We start from the raw sequence: 16,435 nt of genomic DNA, 5'->3' as shown, positions 1-16,435 counted from the left end.
ATTGGATGGAGCCCATCAGAAGTGCTGGGACTTGGGGCAGAAGGGCTGAACAGGGAGGAGCACAGGTCATCCAGCCGCTGACCTGCTGGGAGTTTCTAACCATGGAATCTGTTGGTGGGCTGAGGGATGGGGATGACTGCTGTGCCAATGTGAGTGAGAGCTTTAGTGCCCAGTGGCTGCAGGTGCTGGTGGTTCTTGTGGCTGCAGGGAACTACGTGAAGCCCCTGTCATGCTCCCTTACCACCCTGAGTGGTTCAGGGCTGATTGGAACAGAACTGCCCCCATTTCTCCTGCAGTATCTGCCCTGAGGTGCAGGTGAGCCCAAGGTGTGTCCCCAGGCCTCCTGCCTCACAGGGTGTATCCTCCACACCTATCCTTGTCCTTAATGTACTTCCAAGCCCCAGGCTGCTATGGCCCATCTGAGGGATGGAGTTGGAGTTTTAGTGCCCTGAGGAGGCAGGTGCCAGGAACACTGGGACTTGGAGGCAGGTGGGCAGTGGTGCCAATTGAACTTGGTGGCTATTAGGAAGGGGGGGGCTGAAGCACCACCCTGGCAGCTACCAACGTGTGGCTCATCCACCGAAGCTGAGGGACTCGGCTGATGGGGAGAGACAGAGCTCCCCTTCTTGCACTCGCAGTGGCCACCTGAGCATGCATAACTTAATGCAAGGTGGGTCCTTCTGGCCTCCCTGCTTTGTCAGTCAGAGCTCCATCCCTGACACCTCATCTTCAGCCCCTCTGTGCTTTCTCTCTGGCTACTTTTCCTACCTTTGAATATAATCAGGATCCTGCCGTGTCCAACTGGGTTCAAGCCTCTGTTCTTTTTAGGTTATCCCATCATTTGAATGAGTTGTATATGGTGCTGAGTATTCACATTTCTGCATTTTCAAAAAATATTATATTGCCAGCATGTCCTATATAAAATTAAAACATGAACCACAATTTTCTATTGACAGAAACTCAAATCTAAACATAATAGCTGAGTATATTCCTTTGTATGACAGGTCTATAATGAGAGGAAGAGATACCCGCATTTAACTTAAGCCAGCTTCTGAGTCATTGTTCTTTACCTGCAAATTGCTTGCAAATGTGCATCTCCTAATGCTGGCAGTGTGCCTCTGAGCAGAGGAAGGTTCATGGGATCCTCCCCTTCTTTAATACATGAGAGGTTTAAAGAGTTCCCTCAAATACCAGCTGGTGAATGATAGAATAAAAAAGCTGTAAGTGTTAAATGACATATTTCCAGCAGCCACCTGCAGTTGTCTGACTCTTATTGCCACCTGTCACATACTTTTCCACCATCAGTGGTGTCCCATGTGAGCAGATTCCACTTCAGGTTATCCCAAGTGAGTATTTTATCCAATTCTTTGAATATATTCTTACCTGTCTTGCAGTAATCTTTTGTAATACATTTTGTGTGATCTATGCATAGAGGGTGATTTTCCACCAGCTTGACCTTGGCAGGAAACAATGAGCTCTTCTTTTATAAGCTCAATTGAGCAGTCTGTTCTCAACAGGAGCAAGCCCCTTATAATCTTTGCCTTCATTTCCCAGCATTTGAAACAATTTTCAGTATACGTAGCAGTTCGCTATGGTTATGAATTCCAAAAACTGTTATTGGAGTGTGTTCGTCATCGGGTCTATACTGGGGATAGAATAAGCAATGAGGGGGGCTTTGGTTGGGCCATGTCACTAGGACATGGAGCCCCCATCCCACGGGCAGTGGTGACTGGCAGAGAAAAGGCATGGCAAAGGACAGAGTTGAGGAGTTCTTGAAGTTGGAGCTTGATGCTGAAGCCTTAGCTGGAATCCCGGGAAGTAAGCTCAGAGAGGAAAGAGAAGCAAACCCATCAAGACATTCCTTGAGGCAAGGGAAGAACACAGAGGAATAGAAGCTGCTCCTTAGACATGGCTGAATACCCAGGGTGAGTGAGAGAAACAGTCCTTCACCTGATTGTCTCCAGCTGACCTTGTGGAGAAAGGCAAAGCCTAGAGAGAGTCATAGTCTACAGCTGCCCTTGTGGACCAAACAGAGGAGCTTAGCCCATAGAAAAGCAAGACTTGGGAAGAGAGGAAGCCAGGATGCCTGCACCCTGGCTGATGATGCCAGTCATTTTGCTCCAAGACGTGCAAATAGACTTTGTCAAGGGAAATAACTTAGGCATTACAGCCTGGTATCTGTAAGCTCCTACGAGAAAGAAATACCTTTGGTGGAGCCTAGCAGGCTTGTGGAATTGTGCATCAGCACCCCTTTGGATGACTAGTACAGCACACAACTCTGTCATCTTGTTAACATTCACAATGCTGTGCTATTTTCCCTTCCCACCATTACCAGGCATGTTCCATCACGCAATACTGAAATCTTTTACTGTTGATGCCTGCCCCGAGTCCGTGTGCTAATCGATAATTTGTCCCTGTGGAGTTGACCATTTACTGAACTGATTTCAGTGCACTTCTGCAGTTCTATTCCTTGCACTGACTTCAGTTAGCACAGTGCTTTCATGGTTCGTCCATATTTCAGCTCTTTTGAGAACTGCATTCCTTTTTATAGCTGTACAGTTCTCTGTTGCCTATATATATCATTTAGTTTATTCATTCATTGATGGACATTGAAGTTACTTTCACTTTTGTATATGGCAAATAAAGACACTAAAATCATTCCTGGATAATGTTTTGTTTGAATACCTATTTTGACCTTTCAGTATAAAAGTAGGAGTGCAACTTCTAGGTCGTATGGAAATTCTATGGTTAACTAATTGAGGCATCAACAAACTGGAATCCAAGGTGGCTTCGCCATTTTAACTTTCTCTCTGCAATGTGTGAGGGTTTTGATTACACTGCATCTACTTCAGTAGTTATCCAACATTTTTAAAGAAGCCATAGCACTTCCTTTGTTATTTGTATTTCCCTGTTGTCTCGTGATGTTTAGCACCTTCTCATATGCTTATTTCTCATTAGTATATCTTCTTTGGAAAAGGTCCAGTCACCTGCCCCTATTTTAATGGTGGTATTTCTCCTTTTACTTTTGACTTTCAGTAGCTTATAGGCTTGGCATATTAAACTCCCATCACACACATGATGTTCAAGTGTTTTGTCCCTACTTCAGGACATTTTCCTTTTCCTTTCTTGATAATGAACTTTCATGCAGAAAAGTTTTTAAATCTGATTTTAAGTCTTTTCTTCTGATTTAGGGAAAAGTCTTTCCTTTTTGAGCAGGTCTTTTCATCTTAACAGCTGGTTTTTCATCAATATCCTTTATCATATGGACAAGATGCCATCTCCTCCTACCTTTCTGAATGTTTCCTTAATATGAACGGGTGTGGGAATTTTTCAAAAGTGCTTTCTGAGTCAATTGAGGGGATCATGTGGCTTGGATCTTTCATTCTATAAATGTGGTCAGTGCCATACTTGACTTTTTCCTTTTAATTGTGGAAAAACATTCTTAGCATAAAAATCATTTTAATCATTGTAAGTGGGACACATGGTGACATTGATAGAGTTCATCGATAATATTTTGTAGCTTTGACCACTATATTCAAACCCTTTCCATCATCCCAACCAGACTTCATGCCCCTTTAGCAGTAACTCCCAACTCCCTTCCTTTACAACTCCTCTTCTGAATGAGGCTGTTATGAATAAAAGCATAGAGGTATTTGGTTGAGACCCTACTTTCATTCCTTTGGTGTGTATATTTAGGAGTGGAATTGCCAGCTGCCATGGTAATTCTGTGTTTAACTTTTGAGCATCAGCATTTTAAATTCCCATCCATAGTGTTTAAGGGGTCCACTTTCCCACATCTTTTCAACCATTTTTTCCCCTAACAAGAGCTTTTGAGAGTGTGTGTAGAAAGTAGTGCCTCGTTTTTATCTTTGGTATCTTATTTGTATTTCTCTAATGGCTAGTGATGTTGAGCATCTGTTTATGTGCTTTTCAGTCAATTGTATGTATTCTAGGCAGATTTGCCTATTCAGGCCCTTTTCCCATTTATTGCTGCGGCTCTTTGTGCTTTGGTAGAGTTACAGTAATTGTCCTTATGTTCTGTACATTACACTATTAGCAGAAATAGGTATTCCAAATATTTTCTTTCCATTTTTGGTTTTCTTTTTTACTTTATTTGAGAAGTAGTGTAGTAGTAATGTGTCATTAAGTAGAGATGAGGGTTCACGATTCAGGATTAAGTCCTTTTACTGGTCCAGTGCTTACATTTCAGGTTCAAGCCACCTCCTCTCTCTGTGGTCCCCACGAGCTTGCCTAAGAGGGTCAAGGTGGCGAGAGGAGGTGAAAATGAAGGAGTGGCAGGGCTGCTGGGGAAGAGCAGGATTGCAGACTTGTCCATGTCCTGTTGCTGGGGAGAGCTTGGATGTCTTGCTCAGGATGAAGTGCTCCCCCAAAGTGCCCTCACTCATAGAGCTCTTCCCCTCCTGGGAACACTGGACCCTTTGGGCAGAAGGCCTGGCCTTTTGGGAAGTCCTCTATGACTTACATCACTTCAGGTGGCAATCTGCAGACTCATTTTCACCCAAAGTGCAAGAAGAGGCATGTGTAGGGAGGTCCCACCTGAATCCAACTCCAGCACCTTCAGGAGCACATATTCCAAAGTAGGGCCCACTGGCAGGGCACTGAAGCTCAGAACCACCTGCCATCAATGTAGACCTGTGTGTCCCCGCAGCCCTCAGAAGCATCAGTAACCGGGGCTTTATCTACTCAGCTGCTCCTCGGCGAGAAGGTCGTCTGCTTTAGTTTGGAAATCTTGTCAATATACGTGTTGAGTCACCTGCTATGGTGGCTTTGAATGACAATCAGTAGGAAAATCACCTGGTTGCATTGCGTGCTCTGGGCGAGCAAAATGTGCTTCCAGTTTTTATTTTTATTTTTTTCAGAAATTGATCATTATTACTTGAGCCAATGCCAAAACAACCCATACAACCACTTTTGACGGTCACGATGGCTTCTTATAATGTACCTCATACACGGAACAGAAGGACCTGTAATCCCACTTGACCGTAGTGCCTCAAGTGAGCAGAAATTATTTCCACTGAAAAGTCTCACAACCAGATATGTAAGCAGCTTCGTTTTGGGTCCCCCAAACCTGGAGAAAAGAAAAATGTTCATTAATACTGTACCAAAAAGCAGGGTGAGAGGAGAAAGGGCAGGCTCATTTCTAAGAAGAGTCAGATGGGTCCTCAGGGGCCCCTCTCATCCCAGAAAAGAAACACTGAGAAAGAGAGGGAATTGACAGGGAACAGGAAAGTCTCTGAGCCTCTCCTCTCTGGGAGACAGGCCTCTGGGCATGAGGAGGGGTTGGCTGGCAGGGAGCCAAGACAGGAACCCTCAGGCAACCAGTGGAAAAGGCCAGGTTTTCAGTTAAAAAAGATGGAGGTGATGCAATTGGAGACAGCATGTCTGTGACCATTGCCATGGGAGAGACCTGCAGTGCAATGCCAGCCCTAGGTAGGCCCATTTGACCAGGCCTTGGAACTTTGGTTGGTGAGGAATCCCCCTCTGAAGAGTGACCTGGCAGCCTGGCCCAACCCAGACTCTTGGCCTGGACCAGGTGAGCTATCGGATGGAGAGAGGTTCTCACATCAGTCACAGATCTGGCCCAGGGGTCCCCTAGTGCCCCTTCTGCAAGGGTCCCTGCCCCTCCTCCTGCCTTCAAATCCAGCCCCCTGCCCTCCAGGAAGTGTGAGGAAGGAACAGTTCTTATCCAACGTGGCACCTAGTGGTGGCATTTGGCTCTGGCTTTCCGCAATGGAGTTGCTTTCTTGTTCATGTTTCTTCTTCTGTCTCTTTTGTTTCCATGATACATAGATTAGAGGACAACTGTACAGGACACAATAGAAGAGGTTCTCTTCAACCCCAGGCCCCATTCAGCAGACTCCTTCCACGTCAGTGATCTCTTTCATCACCGTGGGGCCTACTCGTGGCATGTGGTGAGTGCATTTTGGAACACTGCTCTCCCACAATGCATTAGTTTCCATGGCACTCGACACGCTCCCCCAGTCCATTCAGTGGGTTTCAGCAGGATGTATAATGGCCACATCTATCCCGGAACTATCATTGGGGACAAGTCCAAGTCGAGAAAAAGCCCCCACATCGCAACTGTCTTGGCAACTCCGGTGGCCACCAACTCCAAAGCAAGGAGGTGATATAGGGGCGGGGCAACCCTGATGTGTGCAGGTGGATGGGTGCCTGCAGGCCAGGGAGGAGGTGGGTGCAGCCACCACAGCTGGCGGGGCACTGGTGGCTTGGTCCAGCCTTGGCAGGCACCAGAGGGAGGGATAGTGGGAATGAGAGGAATTAATAGGCCCAGTTCCTTTAAGTGAGATCCAAGTCAGTGTTCTTTATCTGCAATTTGCTTGCAAATGTGCATCCCCTAATGCTGACAGTGAGACTCAGAGCAGAGGAATGTTCATGGGACCCTATCCTTCTTTCATACATGAGAGGTTTAAAGAGTTCGCTCCAATACCGGCTTGTGAAAAAAAGGTTAAAAAAGCTGTAGGTGTTAAATGACTGACATTTGCAAAAGCCACCTGCATTATGTGACTCTCCTGTTGCTGCCTGTCACAAACTTTTCCACCATCAGTGGTGTGCCATGTGAGCAGATTTCACGTAAGGTTATCCCAAGTTTGTGTTTTATCCATATCTTTCAATATATTCTTACCTGCCTTGCAGTAATCTTTTGTAATACCTTCTGTGCAGTCGATGCATAGAGGGTGATTTTCCACCAGTTTGACCTTGGCAGGAAGCCCCGAGCTCTTCTCTGATAAGCTCAACTGAGCAGTCTGTCCTCAACAGCAGCACGCCCCTTATAATCCGTTGCCTTCATTTCCCTCCATTTGAGCCAATTCTCAGTATGCGTAGAAGTTTGCTACGAATTCCAAAAATCGATATGGGGATGTGTTTGTCATCTGATCTGTACCTGGGAAAGTCTACGCTATGAGGGGGGCTTTGATTGGGCCACATGACTAGGACATGGAGTCCCCATCCCGCGGGCAGTGGTGACTGGCAGAGAAAAGGCATTGTAAAGGACAGAGTTGAAGTGGGAGTTTGATGCTGAAGCCTTAGCTGGAATCCCGGGAAGTAAGCTCAGAGAGGAAAGAGGAGCAAGCCTCAGGAAGACAGGACTTGAGGCAGGGGAAGAACACAGGGGAATAGAAAGAGCCCCTTCGACGTGGCAGAATCCCCACAGTGAGCGAGAGACAGAGCCCTTCACCTGATTGTCTCCAGCTGACAGAGCCCTTCTCATGATCGCCTCCAGCCGGCCTTGTGCAGAGAGGCAATGTCTAGAGCGCCTCAGAGCCTACAGCTGCCCTTGTGGAGCAAACAGAGGAGCTTAGCCCAGAGAGAAGCAAGACTTGGGAAGAGAGGAAGGCAGTAAGCCTGCACCCTGGCTGATGTTGCCAGTCCTCTTGCTCCAGCACATGGAAATAGACGTTGTCGAGGGAAGTATCTTAGGCATTACGGCCTGGTATCTGTAAGCTCCTACCGGAAATCACTACCTCTTGTGGAGACTAGCAGGCTTGTGGAATTGTGCATCAGCACCCCTTTGGCTGACTAGTACAGCACACAACTCTGTCATTTGGTTAGCCTTCACAATGCTGAGATAAACTCTAGTCAGTTCACTCTTTTAGCAATGGCAAGAGAATGTTCCAGCTTAACCAAATTTTACCACTTTATATAATTACACAATTCTAACACTAATCCTGAGCTGACACTGACAGAACCGGTAAACTTATTAATCTTACTTAGAAGTTCTATGTATATATTCTTCAGCTAGATTTAATCCACAGCCATTACAAACTTTAGAAAGAGAGAACACTTAACATTAACACCTGATATAAAGCAAATTCCTGCACAATTCAGCGCCATAATAAAAGATTCCAGCTAGACCTTTTCACTGTTTAACTTTATACCCAGACCAAGCTTCACTAAGAGCCAATTCATTTTCCTGTAACCAAGGTTTTCCAAATTCAGACCAATTTCCAGGACATTAGGACTCAAACCTATAAACGTCCTTTCTTATTATAATCAAGTGTTCACTATCTCAGTGGAGACAAAACAAGAAACCAGATCCTAACATGCTTGTAGACAAACCCAAAACACCAGACTTTTACCTCTTTTTTCTTTCCTTTCAGACCTGGAGGAGATGGCTTCCCCCTGAATTTCTGGAGGTAATGGGGTCTCCTGGGAGGTGATTATGCTCATCCCTAGCAATTAAAGCTAGGGTTTTCCTGACTATGCTTCCTTGGGGGTCTTACCTTCTTCCATGTTTGCACTCATTTTGTTCTCAGAATTTTTTTTCAGACCTTCCATTGCCCTTGATTTTCATTGGGAAGATTCCAGTGGAGCCCACATCTTTTCTAGAGTAAATGTAATCCAGGGTTGCTCAGATTGGGGTTCATCTGAGTCCTCCTGGCTTCCTCAGGGATCTGGAAGGGGTAGTGAAATTCTACCTCCTCTAGCCTTCATTTGCAAATCCTGGGAGAGCCCCCTAAAATGTTGTGGAAGTCAAGAAGTCCAGTTATTTGTATATAGAAAGGCCAGGACTCAGGAATAATTTTGGGAAGGAAAAAAGATGTATTTACAACCAGCCAGGCTTGGAGCTTCTCATTCAAAATCTGAGCCCCCAAAAAGATTTTTCAGTTCTTTTTATACAGAGGAAGGGCCAAATGGTCCTTACTTTCAGTGCTCAATACTCTTGTATTAATATGTATCTTCCACATCTTAGGTAAGCTTTTAGCATGGACTTCATACATTCTAGGTAAGCCATTAGCACATATGGTTTGCATTTTCCCTGAATATTTAAAATTTGTAGAGTTTGCATTGCTAAATTGTTTTTCTGGGACTGTAGTTTTCATGGTTACCAAGGGCAGGGCTGCAGTTCTCACTGTCCCAAATGCACAGCTCAAAACACATACAACACAGATTATCTACGAAGAGATGAATAGACCCCCCCACCCATACCCTACATCAGTATGAGCAAAAAGTTCATGTAAATATTTAAAGAGTATATAAAATTCCTGAAAAGTTAATAGTGTTTCACCATATTAGATAAAATTATGTGGTTAATCATAATTTTAATTATTAAAAATAGTATGTGTCACCAAAAAACCTCTTATTGTAAATTAAAGTAATACCACTGCTGTATGCCACAGCTCCAAATAGTGTTAGTTTGTTACAAGAAATTAATATCCAGTTATATTATTATCACTTTTTTTTTAAAACTTACTAATATCTTCTTAGGGAAATCAAGTCAGCCCACATTCTCCTATCTGTAGAAAAGTCAACAATGGACTTTTGCAGTGCCTCCCCAAGGTTGTGTGCATAGCTCAACCATCTGGCCTGGCCTGGTGGCAAAAACCTGAGAAGAGGCAAAGTGGCTCCACCAAAAAGGTGAACATCATGAGTACCAAACCTTATGGTGCCTAGCCCAGCAGTTCCTGCTGCCTATTACCTACCAACAACTCATAAACGTCATCCATGAGTGTTCTTCATGCTCACTTCAATGACTATGACATTCGTTCCCTCCTGGTCTTGAAAGGGAAGAGCCCTCAGAATCATGCTACAAACCTTCTGGGGAATAATACAACAAGAAACCACCCTAGCTATATTCAGTACTTTGCAAAAACAAAGAGGGGGAAATATGTAGATATGGTTGGAGGTTAAAATACTTCAATGAGAACTGTGGCAATTGGTAGCTGCCACACATCATATTATTCACATTACAGATCCTGGAACTGCAAACTAGCAGTTTGAGTCTACTTATGGACTTCAGGCCTGTGTGCCTCCTTATGTTATTATAGAAGGAACTGTTAATATTGCTGTTGGAGAAAAATGGCATTCACTGGGACATGGAGTCTGATTGACCACAGGCAGAAAAATAATTTATTGAGAAGCTCTCCCAATGGAGGGGGTCTGAAAAACAGACTTCAGCATGTTGGTGGGGGTCTGAAGAGAGGCTTCAGTGCACTCCTGGAAAGGGGGGGGCTTGAATTTATACCGAACTTTCCTAGGAGGGGAAATGATAGTGGGAGGGGGATTGAGGGTCTGAGTGAGGTAGTGGGAAGGGGTTGAGGGAGTTTAAGGCTTTTTGGAATGCTGCAGGAGCAGATTTTTGTTTTCATCTGTAGGGATTAAAAGATATGTAAATATTGAAGGCTTCCATCTCCCTCTCCCTCTGATATGCAGGTAGAGATAGTAAAGATCTCCATCTACCTCTGATATGCAGATGGTGAAGATCTCTATCTCCCTTTATTCCTGTCCCTATGAGGTTTCTTTAACCTGTGGGACAGTGCCATGCTATGCCCTCAGACCCAGGGGAGGGGGTTTGTCTTTTCCCAATGCATATCAGGGGAAACTGAGCTACAGCTTGTTAATTATTGCAAATCTCTAACATTCCTAATTCTTTGTTTATATATATATATATATATATATATATATATATATATATATATATATAGGGGAACTGGGTATTGGGGTTTATGGTACCGGGCAGGATCGGAGGATGAGGGGATTTGGGGTGTTGCTTCTGTCTGGCTACTTCCTGCTGTCAAGGGGCAGAGAAAAGAAGTTCTCATCCATCCTGTATTGTAGGCTGTGGTTTTAGGTCCCGTAGGCATTGGTATTGTTATTCACATAGCAGAGAAACACCATTTACATATTCCTGGGTTATTGACTGTATGATTGGGTGTATGAATTGGACAAGAAGCTGTAAGAGACAAGGACCAAAAAGAAGCAGCAGCAATACTGTTAATAATGATGTTATAATGGGTAAAAGGGTTGATTTTATGGGTGAAGAAAAATAAAAAAGGAATGAGGATAGCCATGATTGATTTTCATAGTTTTTATTTCAGGTTTTCTGAATGATTTCTATATTTTTCTTAGGATTTTAAGGTTTTCTTTTACCTGACCAGTTCTGTTAATGTAAAAACAACAAGTTTCATTTATGATTGTACAGGTACTAGTATTTCCTGTTAAATCAAGGACGGAGTGGGTGTTTGTTGTCATCTGTTATCTGTTTGGTATTGGGGCAGGGGAGGCCTGAAAATTACAAAGGTAGAAGGGTATTTTTATGTATACTGTTTGCATTGTAATTTAACTAATGTGTTATTACTGGTAATTGGGATGATGATCTTTTGATAGTTCATCAGCCTACTTTTTTTTTTTTTTAAAGATTTATTTTTATTTTATTTAATTCCCCTCCCCTCCCCTGGTTGTCTGTTTTCTGTGTCTTTTTGCTGCGTCTTGTTTCTTTTGTCCGCTACTGTTGTCGTCAGTGGCTTGGGAAGTGTGGGTGGCGCCATTCCTCAGCAGGCTGCTCCCTCCGCGCTGGGCGGTTCTCCTTATGGGTGCACTCCTTGCACGTGGGGCTCCCCTACGCGGGGGACACCCCTGTGTGGCACAGCACTCCTTGCGCGCATCAGCACTGCGCATGGGCCAGCTCCACATGGGTCAAGGAGGCCTACTTTTGTCATGGCTCCTGCACACTTAATCAACCCTTGACTAAATGCTTTAGAGGAAACTGTTATCTCCCTGGGTAATCACCTGATGCTTTACATTATGGGAGGCACCTACAGTGTCATCCTCAATATGCTTTTGTTTGTGTCACCCCCATATTATTTAATGATACAATATGGAATTGGACTGCTGACCATTTCCATTTACAAGGGATTTGGAATCATGAACATATTAGTATAGATTTATGGAACCTACATGATGAGAGCCTGGCCCTCCAATTAACTCACCTTGCTACCTTAAATCCTGAAGCTATTTCTAATAGTCTGTTAAGCAATTTGCAAAATTTCAATCCTTGGGCCCTCCTCTGTCACAGCTTTTGGTATCTCTTAGCCCTGGCCTGCCTTTTGCTACTTCTCTGGTGCTTATTGCCCATAACGTGGGCAAATTTACTACATCAAATAAACCGCATACAAACTGAAAGCACCCAAATACATTTAACTCAAAAGGCCATGTGGCATAATAAGATGTGAACAGCCCCCATGAAAAAGAGCTGCTTAGGACAAACATGCTGTCCTCACTGGCTGGTAGTCAGTGACGGGTAAAAGCCTCAGAGGGTGCCAGTCTAAGACAGGCACAATCATAGCTGGCAGCCTTTTTCTCATTATATAAGAGGAATTGGGGATACATGCAGAAACCTGCAAAGCAGGCTTGAAAGTTCACAGGAAGAATGTAGATAAAGAAGGAGGTGCCCCTGGGCAAGGTTATGTGTGGAACAAAATATGCTAAGTGTGGATAAGAATTCCAGGAGAACAGTTATCAGAGGGCTATTGAAAAGAAGAATAAGTATTGTATTTGTAGTGACCTAGAAACAAGAGCTTCCCCTGAGAACTGCTGAATGTGCTGTTGTCACTTAAGGTATAAAATAAGTTGTTGGGGGGGGGGGGAGAGGGGGGGTGGGGGGGTGGGGTTGAATGGGACCTCACATATATATTTTTAATGTAATATTATTACAAAGTCAATAAAAAATAAAAAAATTAAAAAAAAAAAAAAAGAGCTGACTAATAAAGATAAAAAAAAAAAAAAAAAAAAATATGCTTGCTTAAACTGGGTGCCTGAGGCAGCTGACACACTACTGCAGTCTCCTCAAAGCCCAGCTGGTCTTTGCTATTTTGTGTCTCATTTCTTGACCCACTCACCTCCCCTTAGTAAGGACTGCATGGAACATGTTTGGCTGTGACTGAACTGCCCAGGTTGTGGCAGTCATGGAAATTTTGTTTACCAGGATTCCCTCTCTTAAGAGTTACCTGGCAGCCTGGCTGAACCAAAACTCTTGGCTTGAGCCAGGTGAGCTCTCAGCTGGAGAGAGGTTCTCACAGCAGTCACAGATCAGGCCCAGGGGCCCACCAGCCCCTATTTGAAGGGCCCCTGCCCCCTCCTCCTGCTTTCAAATCCAGTCCCCTGCCCTCTAGGAAGTGTGAGGGACAATTCTTATCCAACAGTTGCACCTAGTGGTGGCTTTTTGCTCTTACTTTCTGCAATGGAGTTGCTTTCCTTTTCCTTTTTATTTTTCTGTCTTATTTTCATGATACATAGATCACAAAAAATTTTACATGACAAAATATAAGAGGTTCTCTTCTACCCCAGCCCCCACCCAACATACTCCTCCCACATCAATGACATCTTTCATCACTGTGGCACATTCATTGCACTTGGTGAATACATTTTAGAGTCCTGCTACCCTGCATGGATTATTTTCCATTGTAGTTTAGACTCAACCCCAGTCCCTTCAGTGGATTAGGGCAGGATATATAATGTTCCCCACCGATCCCAGCAATATGGTTCAGGACATCTCCAAGACCAGAAAATGCCCCCACATCACACATTTCTTCTCCCTCTCCTCAGCAAATCCTGTGGCCAGTGTCTCCCCACATCAATGTCATGGGACAAGGGCGGGAGGGTGCGGATCTGGGGTGGGTCCGACGTGGGCGGGGCTCTGCAAGTGAGGGAGGAGGTGGGTGCAGGATCCCCAGCTGGCTGGGCGCTGGCGGCTTGTTCCCGGCTCCGCGGGGTCTCACGGTGGGCTAGGGCGGAGCAGCATGCACCACGCGGACTCCTGTGTTGGCTGGGCGCCCAGAACAGAGGCAGCAGAGGGAGCGTAGCCACAGTGCCTGGGGCCGCGGACCCCATGCTGGGGTCAGGTGGCCTCCTAGTCTGTCCTGGCTGCTCTGTAGGGCAGTGCTAGGGCCGTATGGTGGCAGTGGAGGAAGAAGCCCGTGATCCTCCTGGACAGCCATGCTCCATGGGGGCATGCTCTCTTTGGCCCAGGCCCGCTCCCTCGACAGGCACTCAGCACCTCCATAAACAGAGCCCGCGAACCTGCCCTGCACCTGCTTGGTCTGCACCTTTCTTCTGGCGCCTCTCAAGCCCACTGCCAGTGGGCTGACTCCCTGGGGGCAGCAGAGCACCAGGCTCAGAGGCCTGCAGGCCTCGGGGCATGGGGCTGTGGCAGCGGTGGTTGCGAGAGTGAGTCTGGGCATGGCGCCGGTGCTGTGAACGACCAGCAGCAGCTGGCCAACATGGCTCCCATCCAACCAAGATCCTGCCCTTTGAGTTGGCCCAGCCCAACATCTACTCCATCAGTGAGCTGCTGGAGTGCGTGGAGGAGCCGGTGCTGCAGATACAGGTCTGGGAGTACGCCATGGTCATTTGATCATGAAGGCTGTTGCAAGCTCTAGACACTCCAGCTTGTAAAATTCTTCTTTAGTCTATTCTGAATCGTTCCTTTACTATATCATGTGTCAACTTAGTAAAATTTATCTGGAATTTCAAGGGGAAATAAACTATGTCTTTATGAAAAACAAAAAAGGAAAGCAATGAAAAGCACAAAGCAGTAAACATCCTTTAAAACACCAAAAACTGAAAACCAGAAACTTCCATTGCTAGAGTCACAGTAGTTCTATAGTAGAATACCAGTAAGTCCACTCTGACATATAATTTATTCCTCCATCCTGTGGACCCTGGGTTGGTTATGTCCACTCCAGCTCTCAGTGAAGAGGGGGCTTTGACCCCACATGGTTGGGGGATGTCATTCTCCTGCTTGCAGGTGTAGATACTCTCACTTCCCTGGTGTGGTGGGTGACCACCTTCATCTTCCTCTTAGCTCACCTGAGTAAGTCCAATGAACTGGAGAGTAGGTTTTGTAACTCTGCTGAGGCTCAGGACCCAGCTGGCACATGGGCAGTCCAGAGATTTAAGACTCCTGAGTATACACAAACCCCAGTGCCAAACACAGCTTCAGTCAAAGTGACAGAAGAGGCATGTGTAGAAAGTCACATCTGAGTCCAACTCCATCACACTCAGGAGCACAAATTCCAAAGTAGGGCCCACCGGCAGGGCACTGAAATCTGGAGTCATCAGATATGAACGTAGACTGTGTGTCTCCTTAGCACTCAGGAGTACCAGTACCTGTGGTTTTACCTGCTCAGCTGGTCCTCAGCAAGAAGGTGTAGTAGCAGAGAAGTCAGGTGTATGCAGTATCAAAGGCCAGGACATGAGAACTCTGGGAAGCAAGGTGGTTTATTTCAACCAGCTGGACTTGGCAGACTCCTGTGCTAATAAAAACTGAGTGCCTAATAGAATTTTTGGGTCCCTTTTATACAGAAGAAATAAGAGTGGGGGGTCTAATGGTGGTTGTATGCAAAAGGACTTTTTGTTAGTTTCTTCAAGTGTTTTACCTGAGTATTAGATAGATTATTTCCTCCAGGTAATCTTGATTTAACACATATCCCCCACATTCAGGTAGGCTTGCCACATTTGGCTTGCATCCTTTCTGAATATCCAAAGCTTATAGAGTTTATACTTCTCAATTGGTTTTCTATATATATAAAATAAGTTTCAATCTATGCACAGGCAATATTATTTCTCTCCTTTGATGCCTGCTTAAGGTTATTAAGCTTTGGCATCACTATTGTCAGAGTCTCTCTGGACTGACTGGTATGTATATACTGCCATGAGATGGGCAGCTGTCTGCCTTTTTACTATATAATTTATTAGGGTGCACATTCCGTGTATGAGGAAAAGGAGGAGGCAAGGAAGTATGGTGCATCCTCCTATGATGAAGGCAATTATTCCCAGTAGAAACTTGAAATTGTTTACTATTGGCTGCCAGCTTCCAATGGGATTACTTAAATTCCACCCATTCCAGCTCTGGACTGGAACATGAGCAATTTTTACCATTTTGCTTGTAATTTCATCAATAACCTTTCCAGTGCTGTCTAGTTCAAGGTAGTAGTTAGGGAGGTTGACTTTTCCACGAACTCCCCCTTTAGCTGCCAGGAGATAGTCTAGGGTGAGATGGTTTTGATAAATAGCATTTCTGAATTTAGTTTGCTGTTGGGCTAGTAGGTTTAGAGCATGGGCAGTTTCATTAGTTATTATCTCCACCATGGCTTGCAAGTGGATGATTCAGTTTAGCATATAGATAAGGGTTCGATAACTTCACACGTCATCCTCTGCCTGAGATGCTGGCCCACATAGTACTGGATTACACATTCAGGGGGCCATTTTTCACCTCTCCAGGTAACGAGAACCCTTTCTTATATTTTGATACACTGGCTAGCTTAGCTCTTTCCCTTCTGTTAAGCGAATGAGGAAGAAGGAGGGTTTTATTCTACTGAGCATACAAGTACCACACCAGTTTTGGGGAAGTTCTCAGAATGCAACTTTCCCACAAATCCAGTACAGACCATTTAGGGCATTAAAGGGCCTTTTGCAGTGGAGTTCCACACTGTGATTAATTTGGGGAAAGTACAATTTATGAGAGTGAGGTCAGATTCATTCCATGTTCCCCAAGGCTCTGTTATATTGGTGGTATAATTTTGAAATTCTCCCCCTGTACATGTTAGGTTTCCAACAGATATAGAAGAGTTTAGGCAGGCCCTTGAAGCACAATATTTTCCTATGACAGAAGTTTACA

General features: G+C 44.9%; 1 long non-coding RNA gene across 1 annotated transcript in view; it reads left to right on the top strand.

Moving 5' to 3' along the window:
• Positions 1-16,435, top strand: part of LOC139438725 (uncharacterized) — a 52,203-nt gene that overhangs the window by 11,176 nt on the left and 24,592 nt on the right. Inside the window, exons 2-3 of the long non-coding RNA XR_011648469.1 lie at positions 5,812-5,933; positions 8,139-8,174. This is a non-coding gene — a long non-coding RNA (uncharacterized lncRNA). The remainder of the gene's footprint in view (positions 1-5,811; positions 5,934-8,138; positions 8,175-16,435) is intronic.

This window comes from Dasypus novemcinctus, chromosome 3, assembly GCF_030445035.2.
Source record: "Dasypus novemcinctus isolate mDasNov1 chromosome 3, mDasNov1.1.hap2, whole genome shotgun sequence".
NCBI classification, from domain to species: Eukaryota; Metazoa; Chordata; class Mammalia; order Cingulata; family Dasypodidae; genus Dasypus; species Dasypus novemcinctus.
Note: the sequence above shows the minus strand (reverse complement) of the source record. Positions and strands in the feature narration are given on the sequence as shown.